The sequence below is a fragment of the Myotis brandtii genome, unplaced genomic scaffold (genome assembly GCF_000412655.1).
Source record: "Myotis brandtii unplaced genomic scaffold, ASM41265v1 scaffold411, whole genome shotgun sequence".
In the NCBI taxonomy this organism is placed as follows: domain Eukaryota; kingdom Metazoa; phylum Chordata; class Mammalia; order Chiroptera; family Vespertilionidae; genus Myotis; species Myotis brandtii.
Genome location: NW_005365804.1, coordinates 1,094,791 through 1,105,649, shown reverse-complemented (window position 1 = coordinate 1,105,649; position 10,859 = coordinate 1,094,791).

Below are 10,859 nucleotides of genomic sequence, written 5' to 3'. Positions count from 1 at the left end.
CCTCCACCGCCCGCCCCGCTCCGCCCCTCCCGCACACTTTCCACAGGAAATGATTAACCCGGGCCGCGGCGCATTCCCATGGCAACCGGCTCCGACCAGAAGGGGGGCGGCGTGCGCGTGAGCACGCGCTCCGCATACTCTCACGCGCTCCCGCACACCCTCCGCACTACCCGAGCTCCGCCCAAACCGTCCCCTGGGTGTCGGGGCTCCTCGACCTCGCACACGCTAGTGCACACGTGCGCGCTTGCCCACCGCCGCACACGCATGCTCATACCTTCACGCATGGACTCACACACCAGTACATGCGTCCCTCACACATGCTCAAACACATTCCCACACTAGTTCGTACATACCTGCTTTTGCACTTAGACTTACTCTAATGCACACATCCTCAAATCCTAGGAGAAACTCGCATGCACTAGTTGGTACTCACACGTACAGTGACATGCCTCCTTGCTGTCCGTCACACTCCCGACTCTAGTGCACATTTTTTGACATTCTAGCACATGCTTTCACACACGCTCTTACACACGGTAGCTAGTACATGTATACACTTTCACATGCACACACTTGACACATGAGTCCACATGCTTTCCCACAAACGCTTCACATGCACCTTAACCTTAGTACACAGGTACCTTTCCACACGCTCACACGCATGGTCTCTCATGCTGTGACTCGTTCCCTCGCACCCCAGTACACACACTCTTAAACCCGAGTACACACTTTCACGCGAGCTCTCACACACGAGTGAGTGCACACACATGCACTTTCACACGTCTCACACGTCTCACTAGCTCTCAGTAATACAGAGGTCAGGCTGCCTTCCCAGACAGCACAGAGCTCCGTCTTACTAGCTCTCAGTAATACAGAGGTCAGGCCCCCCCCCACCCCCAGGCAAATTAATATCTTCCAGAGCAGGAAAGGTACTAGGGATTTTTAAGGTCAAGTATTCCTTTAAGCCCCAGTGAAAACAAGGGGGGGGGGGCAGCAGCTCCCAGGCTAGCCCTGGAAGGCCGTCTTCACAGATGCCTGGGGGAGCCAAGGAGAAACAGCTGACCCAGGAGCCACTCTGTTCTTTGTCTCCCAAACAGAGGCGGCATTTTACTCCCAGTCAGCAGCAAGATCCCCCTCCAGGGTGCGGAAGGAGGGGAAAGAAAGAAGCTCAGAAGCCAGCCCAGTGCGGGCTGATGGTTCGGCAGATAATCGAGGAGGGTGGGCACTCTGCCCCTTCCTGCTCCGCAGGGGATGGCCCAGGAGGAGCAGAGAGGGGACTGTGAGAAGCGGGGAGGGGGCGCAGGGCGGGGGGGGGTCGTGCAGCTCCAGGGGATTCTGTCTCCTGCTGCTGCCCAGGCACTGGGCTGGTGGTCAAGAATCCCCACCAGAGGCAGAGCCAAGCTTTGGGCATGTTCTAGAGGCCAGATCAGGGCATTCACAATCCCCCCAGGGGAAGTGGGCGAGTGTGTGATTCATATTCTAACAGCGATGCCCCAGCAAAGGCCCAAGAGAGGATCAATGTCACTTTCCTGGAATGGGTCCCTGGAGAGTTAGAGGTTTCCAGGTAAGAACCCCGGGGAACCCTCCCAACGGGAGAGAAGGCCGTAATTTGGGAGTTACCATCCGGGAATACCCCTGCCGGCCCTCCAGACAGCAGTGGTCAGCGGACTGCAAGGTGGGAGGAGGGCGAGATTTCTCTAGACTCCTGACAACTATCTCCCTTTGTTCCTGTTATTTGATTGGGGGGTGGGGGTGGGGGTGGTGTCTGTGTTTAAAGTCCGGGTATAGAACCGGATGCCTTGTCTTACTTGCCCGCTGGTGCCCTGGCATTAACTACAGGTTCCTTCCAACAAAGCCAAAGCCAGATTTTAAAATTCATAATAACATTTCTTGTTCTTTATCTCTGATCACAAAATAGATGTTCATTGTAACCATAATCCCACCCACTAGAGATAAATGCCAACATTTTAGGACAGTCTTTTTTTTCTTCTATGCACATAATAGCTACCATTTATTCAAAGCGAACACCGTGCCAGGCACTGCGCTAAACTCTTTATAAACAAGGTCCCATCTAACCCTGGACACCCGATGAGGTGGGCACCATCGTGTCCCCATTAAACCCAGTGTGTGACAGCTAAGATATAAACCCAGCTGGTGTGTGTGTGGATACACACACACACAAACATAAACTGCTGTCCTATGTGTATAGGTGCAAGTTTATTAAGATCCAAGCACACCAGTGAAAGAAAAAATAATTTGCGGCACTCGGAAGAGGCATTTTCAGAATTCTAGAAAAACTCTGACTTGTCATGTAAAGACGAATTGCTTTCTGGTGGTAAACATTTAATTTTAAAATGCACAGTCCGTCACGGTTCGATTCCCGGTTAGGGCACATGCCTGGGTTGCAGGCTCCATCCCCAGTGTGGGGCGTGCAGGAGGCAGCCGATGAATGATTCTCTCTCATCACTGATGTTTCTATCTCTCTCTCCCTCTCCCTTCCTCTCTGAAATCAATAAAAACATTAAAAAAAAAAAAAAAAGAATGCGCAATGTCACCAGGGACTACATACCAATGACTTCCAGGTCATTTCTATGTTAGAAACTTCACCGATGGTTTGATGTGGAAATTGTCAGTTCTCCCCTGGCTACAGGCAACGTGGTGGATTTGCCAGGCAGCCGAGAGCCCTAGGGTTCTGCTCACAGGGCTGCAAAAAGTGGGATTTTGCTTGATCTGATTCTCATGGTAAGTAACCCAGAGTAAAGCACAAGGAGGACTTACACGATTTTCTGCTTTTAGTGATTTAGCTTGAGATTCAGTCACCACCGGGCCTTCGCATGCTGTTCCCCCTTCCTGGAAGCCCTCTCACCGTCACCCTGCTCCTACCTGCCTCCCCGCACCTGTACCTCACCGACTCCTGCTTGTCCTCCAAGTCCTTCAAGCAGAGAGGTGACCTTCCTGACCATCCCAGGCTCCACAGTCACTCACTACTCACCTCCCTGCCGCCCCCTCCCCACTGGATTGTAATGAATCAGCTCCTTGATCAGGGCCTTTTCACTGAGTAAATACATATAAGTTGTGGAGGGGAAGGTCGGGGTACATGAAGCATACCCAGACTTTCTTCCCGGGCAACGTCAGGATAATTCTTATCAAAAAAGAAGTAAGCGACGGGTCCTTAAGCAATGATTCCAATGTGCTCAGTAGAGAGCACGCTGCCATCATGGATCCTTGCCTAATTCTGGGTAATAGTTTCTTGGAGTTGGAAAACAGCATTCTGGACTTACCAGTCACATTTTAAGTAACCCTGACCCAGTTAGAACCCGCATCGTTCCATGCCCCTGAAGCAGCCCGCTGTGGACAGAGCAGAAAGAGCCGGGATGGGTCTGTGGGGGGGACAGGCAATCCTTGGAGCATGCGTTTGACCCCACCGCTGCAGGATGTGGGCATTCAGCCCCCGAGCATGTAGGTGGGCTGGCCCAGGCTGGCACCCGCTGGCTCCCGGGAAGTCACGCCCCTCTGTGGACATGAAGGCGTGGGAGGGCTGTCACTCCTACCACTCGTTGCTACAGACTCGGCTCCTTACAGGCACTGGGTGCTCCATCGATATTCCAACAAATGGTACCTTTCTCCTCCCTCCGCTTCCAGCTGCCTCTGTGCCTTCCCCGGCCCTGCCCAAGGGTGCCTCGTTTCTAAGAGCGGTGTGGACGGGGAAAAAAGCTTCTCCCATTTCCACAGGTCTCTGCAGAGAACCACGGCAACCCTCCCCCCAGTGAAACCGCCTTGCTTTCAAATCTCTAGACAGTGACTCCTTTCTGCATTTGCCAGGGAGACTGGGCTCAACGGTGCCTCCCTGGCTCTCCCTGGCTCTCCCTGGCTCTCCGGTGAGGGGAACCTAACACCTCTTATGACCTAAGAAAGAATTTGGCAGAGATAACCCCCTGCTAGCGCTCCAGGGTGGAAAGCAAACAGGGTTTTTTCCCCCTTTATCACTTCCCCGTAGTCTAAAATATGAGAGGAATGCAAGCGCTGGGGAGGTGTGTACTTAAGCACTGACATAGCAAGAATGAGGTGGGCGGACAGCCCTGTCCCCACCCTTCCTCTCTGCGTCTGCCTTTCAAAGAAGATGGTCCAGCAGCAACCTGGGCTCGGGGGCCCACATGCTCCTGGCTTCACTTTTTATAAAAAATACTAGAGGCCTGTTGCACGAAAAGATTCGTGCAATAGGCCTTCCCTTCCCCTGGCTGCCGGCACCGGTTTTCCTCCGGCACCCGGCACCCAGGCCTTCGCTCCGGCCGGAGCCGCCTTTAGCGCCTTTGCTGCTCCGCTTCGCGCCTACGTGTGCAAATTAACCGCCAACAAAGATGGCGGTTAATTTGCATATCTCGCTGATTAGCCAGTGGGAGGCATAGCGAAGGTCAATTACCCTGTTTGTCTATTATTAGATTAGATATTTTTATTGATTTCAGAGAGGAAAGGAGAAGGAGAGAGAAGGAGAGAGAGAGAGAGAGAGAGAGAGAGAGAGAAACATCAATGATAAGGGAGAATCATTGATTGGCTGCCTCCTGCACGCCCCACACTGGGCACCAAGCCCTGGAACCCGGGCATGTGCCCTGACCGGGAATCGAACCATGACCTCCTAGTTCATAGGTCGGCCCCTGAGCCACACCGGCCAAGCCCTGGTTTCACTTCTTGCTCCTAAATCATCCATCTTCCTGTTCAAAGCCAAGGCATGCATTAGTAACGCAGTACCACTTCCCCTCAGCTTCCCCATTCATTTTCCCCCATCGGCTGCAAATTCTAGGTGTCTGGGTTGATTTTTTTGTTTTTTTCTTCTTCTGCACAAATGTAGGAGAAACCAAGAGAGGAAAAAGCGCCCAATCCCACACTCTTGACTTACTGTCATCGGCCCAGCTTTTCTCTTTGGTACTTGACTCTGAACAGACATTATTTCTGTATGAAGGAGAGACAGAATAGAGGGATGGTTACAACTGGGTGTGGGGGTACAGTGGTCCTGGGTTTGCACCCTGGCTCGGTCACTTCCATAGGAAGAGTACCGGCCCCTGACCCAGTGGGCACGAGGAACTAAGAGCAAGCACATAAGATCCGTGGCACACAGCGGCGTTCCACAGACGCTAGCTAATTACAGCGGGAGGCAGATTCGTACAATTTTCAATTCTGCCTTTTCTCACTCACATCCACATAATAAGCATTTCCGAGTTACATTTCCCCAAGAAGGCCTGCTCTTTTCTGAACTTGAGGCCCCCCAGACCCAGGATGAGACCCGGGTCCCCTTCCGAGTCGGGGTCCCAATGTCTGGGGACACACCCAGCGCTCCCTAATAAATGACGGGGGGAAAATAATCGCGTTAAATGGCTGCATAATATTCTGCTGAACGGCTCCTCCCCGACCGAACTGGCCATTCCAGGGGGTCAGACACGTGAGTAGCTCCCACCTTTCCCACTTTCATGAATCAAGTTGCTGTGGACATCGCCTCCCCTCCCCACAGCCTGTCCATCCCCCGGGCGGGGAGGCCGGGAGCCGCGTGTTAATTCCATGTAATCTTTCTGAAGAAAGAGTCTGGCGTTTTCTTTTCCTTACACTTTCTAAACATGTGGCCAGACTGCCGTCCGGGAGCCGCGTGTTAATTCCATGTAATCTTTCTGAAGAGTCTGGCATTTTCTTTTCCTTACACTTTCTAAACATGTGGCCAGATTGCCGTCGGGAGGGCCGCACCCCATGGACACTTCACACCGTCACCAGCAGCGTTCTTGAGGAGAAGGCCTGTTCGCACGGACTTACAGTTTTTCTCCTGGGTCTGGAGTCCTGGCCGCCGGTTCCCCTGTGAGGCATGAGGCCGCATGACAAGCCTTCAGAGCCCTGACTGTCAGGAGAGGGGAGTGCCTGCTTCCCTTGCTGCGTTTCTGTCTGCTGGGCTGGGCGGGGCTGAGCACTGAGTCAGCGCACCCCCTCCCTGCTTGCTCTTTAGCCCCCGGTCAGTCACCTTCCCAGGTGGGTTCTAGAACACCCCAGAAGATTCTGTCCAGGAGGCCAACAGCATGATCGAGGGGACCCGTCCTCTGACACGGGCCTGGCACTTCCTTCTGGCTTCTTGCAATAAGAACATGCCTTCCAGGGGCTCTGGCCTCTGCAATCACTTTCCGTCCCCGACGGTGCAGGCCGAGGTGTGCAGAGGCAGCGGCCAGGTAAGGGAAGCCACGTGCTCCTGGGGAACCACAGCCATGGCTCCTGACCACCCTGCCAGCTGGTGAGTAGCTCCCACCTTTCCCACTTTCATGAATCAAGTTGCTGTGGACATCGCCTCCCCTCCCCACAGCCTGTCCATCCCCCGGGCGGGGAGGCCGGGAGCCGCGTGTTAATTCCATGTAATCTTTCTGAAGAAAGAGTCTGGCGTTTTCTTTTCCTTACACTTTCTAAACATGTGGCCAGACTGCCGTCCGGAGGGCCGCACCCCATGGACACTTCACACCGTCACCAGCAGCGTTCTTGAGGAGAAGGCCTGTTCGCACGGACTTACAGTTTTTCTCCTGGGTCTGGAGTCCTGGCCGCCGGTTCCCCTGTGAGGCATGAGGCCGCATGACAAGCCTTCAGAGCCCTGGCTGTCAGGAGAGGGGAGTGCCTGCTTCCCTGGCTGCGTTTCTGTCTGCTGGGCTGGGCGGGGCTGAGCACTGAGTCAGCGCACCCCCTCCCTGCTTGCTCTTTAGCCCCCGGTCAGTCACCTTCCCAGGTGGGTTCTAGAACACCCCAGAAGATTCTGTCCAGGAGGCCAACAGCATGATCGAGGGGACCCGTCCTCTGACACGGGCCTGGCACTTCCTTCTGGCTTCTTGCAATAAGAACATGCCTTCCAGGGGCTCTGGCCTCTGCAATCACTTTCCGTCCCCGACGGTGCAGGCCGAGGTGTGCAGAGGCAGCGGCCAGGTAAGGGAAGCCACGTGCTCCTGGGGAACCACAGCCATGGCTCCTGACCACCCTGCCAGCTGCTTGGCACAGCCAGCATCCCTCAGCCGGGCTCTGCGGCAGCCCCGGGGCCTCTCCCCGGACTCCGGTCCTCCTCCTCCGGGGGTGGCCCTTGTTTGCAAACAGCCACGGGAAGTTTGGATGCTGTTGATGAACCAGACTCCCACAGCTCTGGGTTCTTAGTCATCGTGACAAGTCTCAACCTCCCGCCCGCCCTGCTGACGTCACCGGCTTCCAGGTGATGGGGAAGACACGCCAGGAGCTTCATGGTTTCAGCGGCTCCCATTCGTCATCCTCACTGAGAAGGGGGAGAACCTCCCCCTATCCCAAACGACTAGAATGTACGGGGCCTGGAATATGGGGACGGGGCTTAAATCCGATTTAGCGTGGTTCTGCTGAGGGACAGTGTGTCCCAAGCACTGGGCTAAACGCTGTGCATACAAGATTGCCTTTGATACCATTCACTGCTCATGACACGTGCAATAGATAGTATCATTCCCACTGTACAGATGGAGAAACTGAGGCTCTACGTTATCAGCGCAGCTAAGCGGGAGGCCCATGATGAGTAAGGGCAGCTGTGGGAAGGCAGCTTGGATGGCTGGCACTTGGGGACAGGAGCTGAGTCCCAGCCACTGCCTGGCCTGGGTCTCCCCTCTCTGGGGCCCCCGCCCCTCCCTCGGTAGTGAGGAGGGTGGCTGGGGCCGTCCCAGCACTACAGCAAGTTGGAGAGAAGGTCTGTAGATCTGAGATCCTGCTTGCTGAGGGCATGGCCCAAGGGAGGGGTCATGTCAGCTCAGCACCTGGGCCTCTGTCTTCACTCTTGACAGTTGCGTCACCAAACAAAGGCAGCACCAGATGGGAGATGGGTGGTTGGGGGAGGGGGACGTGGCCCAGCCTGAAGGGAACAAAGGAAGGTCCATCTTGGAGACCATGACTGCCTGCTTCTGAGAGTCCCAGCCTTGGGGTCAAACCCGCCTGCCTGCCAAGCACCCGCTTGTCAGTAATCAGGATTTCCTTCTGCTCTGAAGACTTCCAACCTGGTAGCTGCTTGTGCCAGCCACTCACCCGGGCGGGCTCGGTGTCCTCTCAGGCCTTGCAGTGGACTTTTCTTCGAAGGGGAAAGACCCCGGGGGCTCAGGACACTCAAAGCAGCTGGGGAGTCACAGCCCAGACAGACCCGCCGGCTCTCCTGGCCTAAAAGCCACACCATGCCCGGCAGAGAGGTTGGCACTGGCTGAGGGTCCTGCCTCCTTCTTCCTGCTGAGGGTGCACACGCTGCTATTGGCCCTGCTCTGGGGACTTGAACCACAGCACCACGCTGCCTCTTAAGGGTACAGTCGGGGCGGGGGGGGGAAGGGGGGTCCTGTCACCCTGTGGCAATCCTCAGCACGCATTTGAGGCTCTTTACCATCGGCCTGCAACGGACCTGCCCAGGCTTCTCTCCCACTGATCCCCTGAGGTACCCCTTTTCTGTTCCGTGAGTTTACCATGTGTCCACGCCTCCCCACCTTGGCTCATGCAGTTACCTCCATGCTGACAGCCCATTCACCTTGTGAGGCCCAATGCAAAGATCACCTCCTCCATGGAGCCCTCCTGACACTGCCCAGTCAGAACTCTCCCAGGACCCCCTCCCTTTCTCTTAACTCATTTCATACACTGCATTGGAGCTTGTGAGGGATTCATCAGTCTCCTCCATTAGCCTTGAGCTCCCTGACTTCAAGCTCCATGCTGTGTGACCTTGGGTAAGGCCCTTAACCTCTCTGAGCCTCAATGTCCTCATAAATGGCAGTTTTAATAATAATAGTTGTTGTTATTATGGATAATATTTATTAAGCACTTACTATGTCAGGCACTCTATGCTAAGTCCTTTATGTGCAAGATCTCATTTTGTCCTTACAACATCCTAAGAGGTGGGTATGATTGTTATTACCTCATGTGACGGATGAAGAAACTATCCCTGCTGTTAGGACTGCCACCATGATGATTGTTGCTATTCTTGCTTCTGCCACAAGGCTCAGCCTGCCGCAGATACTCAAATCCCATTTGTTAAATTCAACTGTGGATGAACATGGGAGGGGACTTGACAGGAAAAGAGTTTCCGAGGCAGGACCTTGCACTTGCTCCAGAGTGCTCAGGCCGACCCCTGGCCTGGGTGGGGTGATACCATCTTTGGAGCCTGATGCCAGCAGACAGTGGAGTCTGGGGACCTGGAATGGCCTGCTTTCGCTGGCTTGTTTTTAATCCTCACTTGAGGATATTTTTCCCATTGATTTCTAGAGAGAATAGAAGGGAGGGAAGAGGGGGAGAGATGGAAGGGAGGGAGCGGGGCGGGGGGGAATGGAGAAACATCGATGGGAGAGAGACACATCGATTGGTTGTCTCCTGAATGCACCCCCACCAGGGCTGGGGAACCTGCAACAAGGTACATGCTCTTGATCAGATATCGAACCCAAGACCCTTTGATCCGAGGGCCGACACGCTAACCACCGAGCAACATCTCATGGCCAGGGTGCCTGGGGCTGTTGGGTGCTGGGGAGGGAGGGTGCCTTTCACTTCTGATGGCTCCTCAAGTCCTCAAAACATCCCCAAGTACAGGTGAGACAACCGAGGCCCTAAGCCATCAAGCGGCCAGTCCACGGAGGTGCCAGACCAGCTGTTCAGAGAGCACTTCTCTCTCCACTGCCCACTCTTTCTTAAAATCCTCACCCGAGGACATTTTCTCACTGACTTTTAGAGAGAGTGGGAGGGAGGGAGAGAGAGAGAGAGAGAAACATCGATGTGAGAGAAACACATCCATTGGTTGCCTCCCGTATGTGCCCCAACCAGGGCTGGGGAATCAAGCCTGCATCTGAGGTATGGGCCCTCGACCATTCAGTCCAAGGGCCGGAGCTCTAACCTCTGAGCCACACTGGCTAGGGCTCCACTGCCCACTCTGACCGGAAATCCAGCAGCTGTGACAAGCCCTGGCGGAAGGCGGGAGGTGGAGTCAGATCGGCTCGGGTGTCTGAAGGCCCCCCGAGGCCCCCGTCTCCCTCCCTCCCCGCTGAGGGAGGCCTCAGAAGACCCCCTCCGCTCTCTGAACAGAAGCTGGAAGAAGGCCAGGGCTCTGCCTGCCACAGGGGAGACGGGGACTGCGGAAGCTGCAGCTGACGGTCCCCATCTGCACGTTACACCACGGCGGCTGTGGGGTGACAGCAGCTGCTCCGGGTGCCGGAGGAATGTTGCTGCCAGACAGGTTTATGAGGCGTCTGCCGAGACGGAATCCAGAAACCAGGCTGGGCTCCTGCCCCACCAGGCAGCTCCCAGGAGGTTACAGACAGGGCCAGCCCTCACCCCTTCTCCACCTAGGGCTCCTAGAGACCTACCCTCCAAAGCTCTTCCCCCCCAAGATTCATGGGAGCCATCCAACACCCCCCCCCAAGGGCAGACACCCCTGCAGGCAAGGGCCATACCACCCTCACCCCCCTATAAGGCTTGAGGCCAGGGAGATTGAGGGGGCTCTCCCAACCACGTCTGTAGCCATGACAACCCACCTTGATACCATTACTAAGGGTAATTATAGTCAAATGGCAATGCTTTGGCCACCAATAGACCACATATACGACGGTGGTCCCATCCGATTACCAGATGGGAAGGTGGGGGCGGGGGGACAGAGAGGGGAAAGGGGATCAATGATATGGTGACGGAAGGAGAAGAGACTTAGGGTGGTGGGCACATGGTAGAGTACACAGATGTCGTATTATAAGGATGTACACCCGAAACTCATGTAATCTTATTATTAACCAATGTCACCCTAATACATTACAAAAAATTATCATGGAGCTGAAAAATTCCTAACACCTAGTGACATCATAGCCGGCATGACATCATAGCACAACGCATTACGG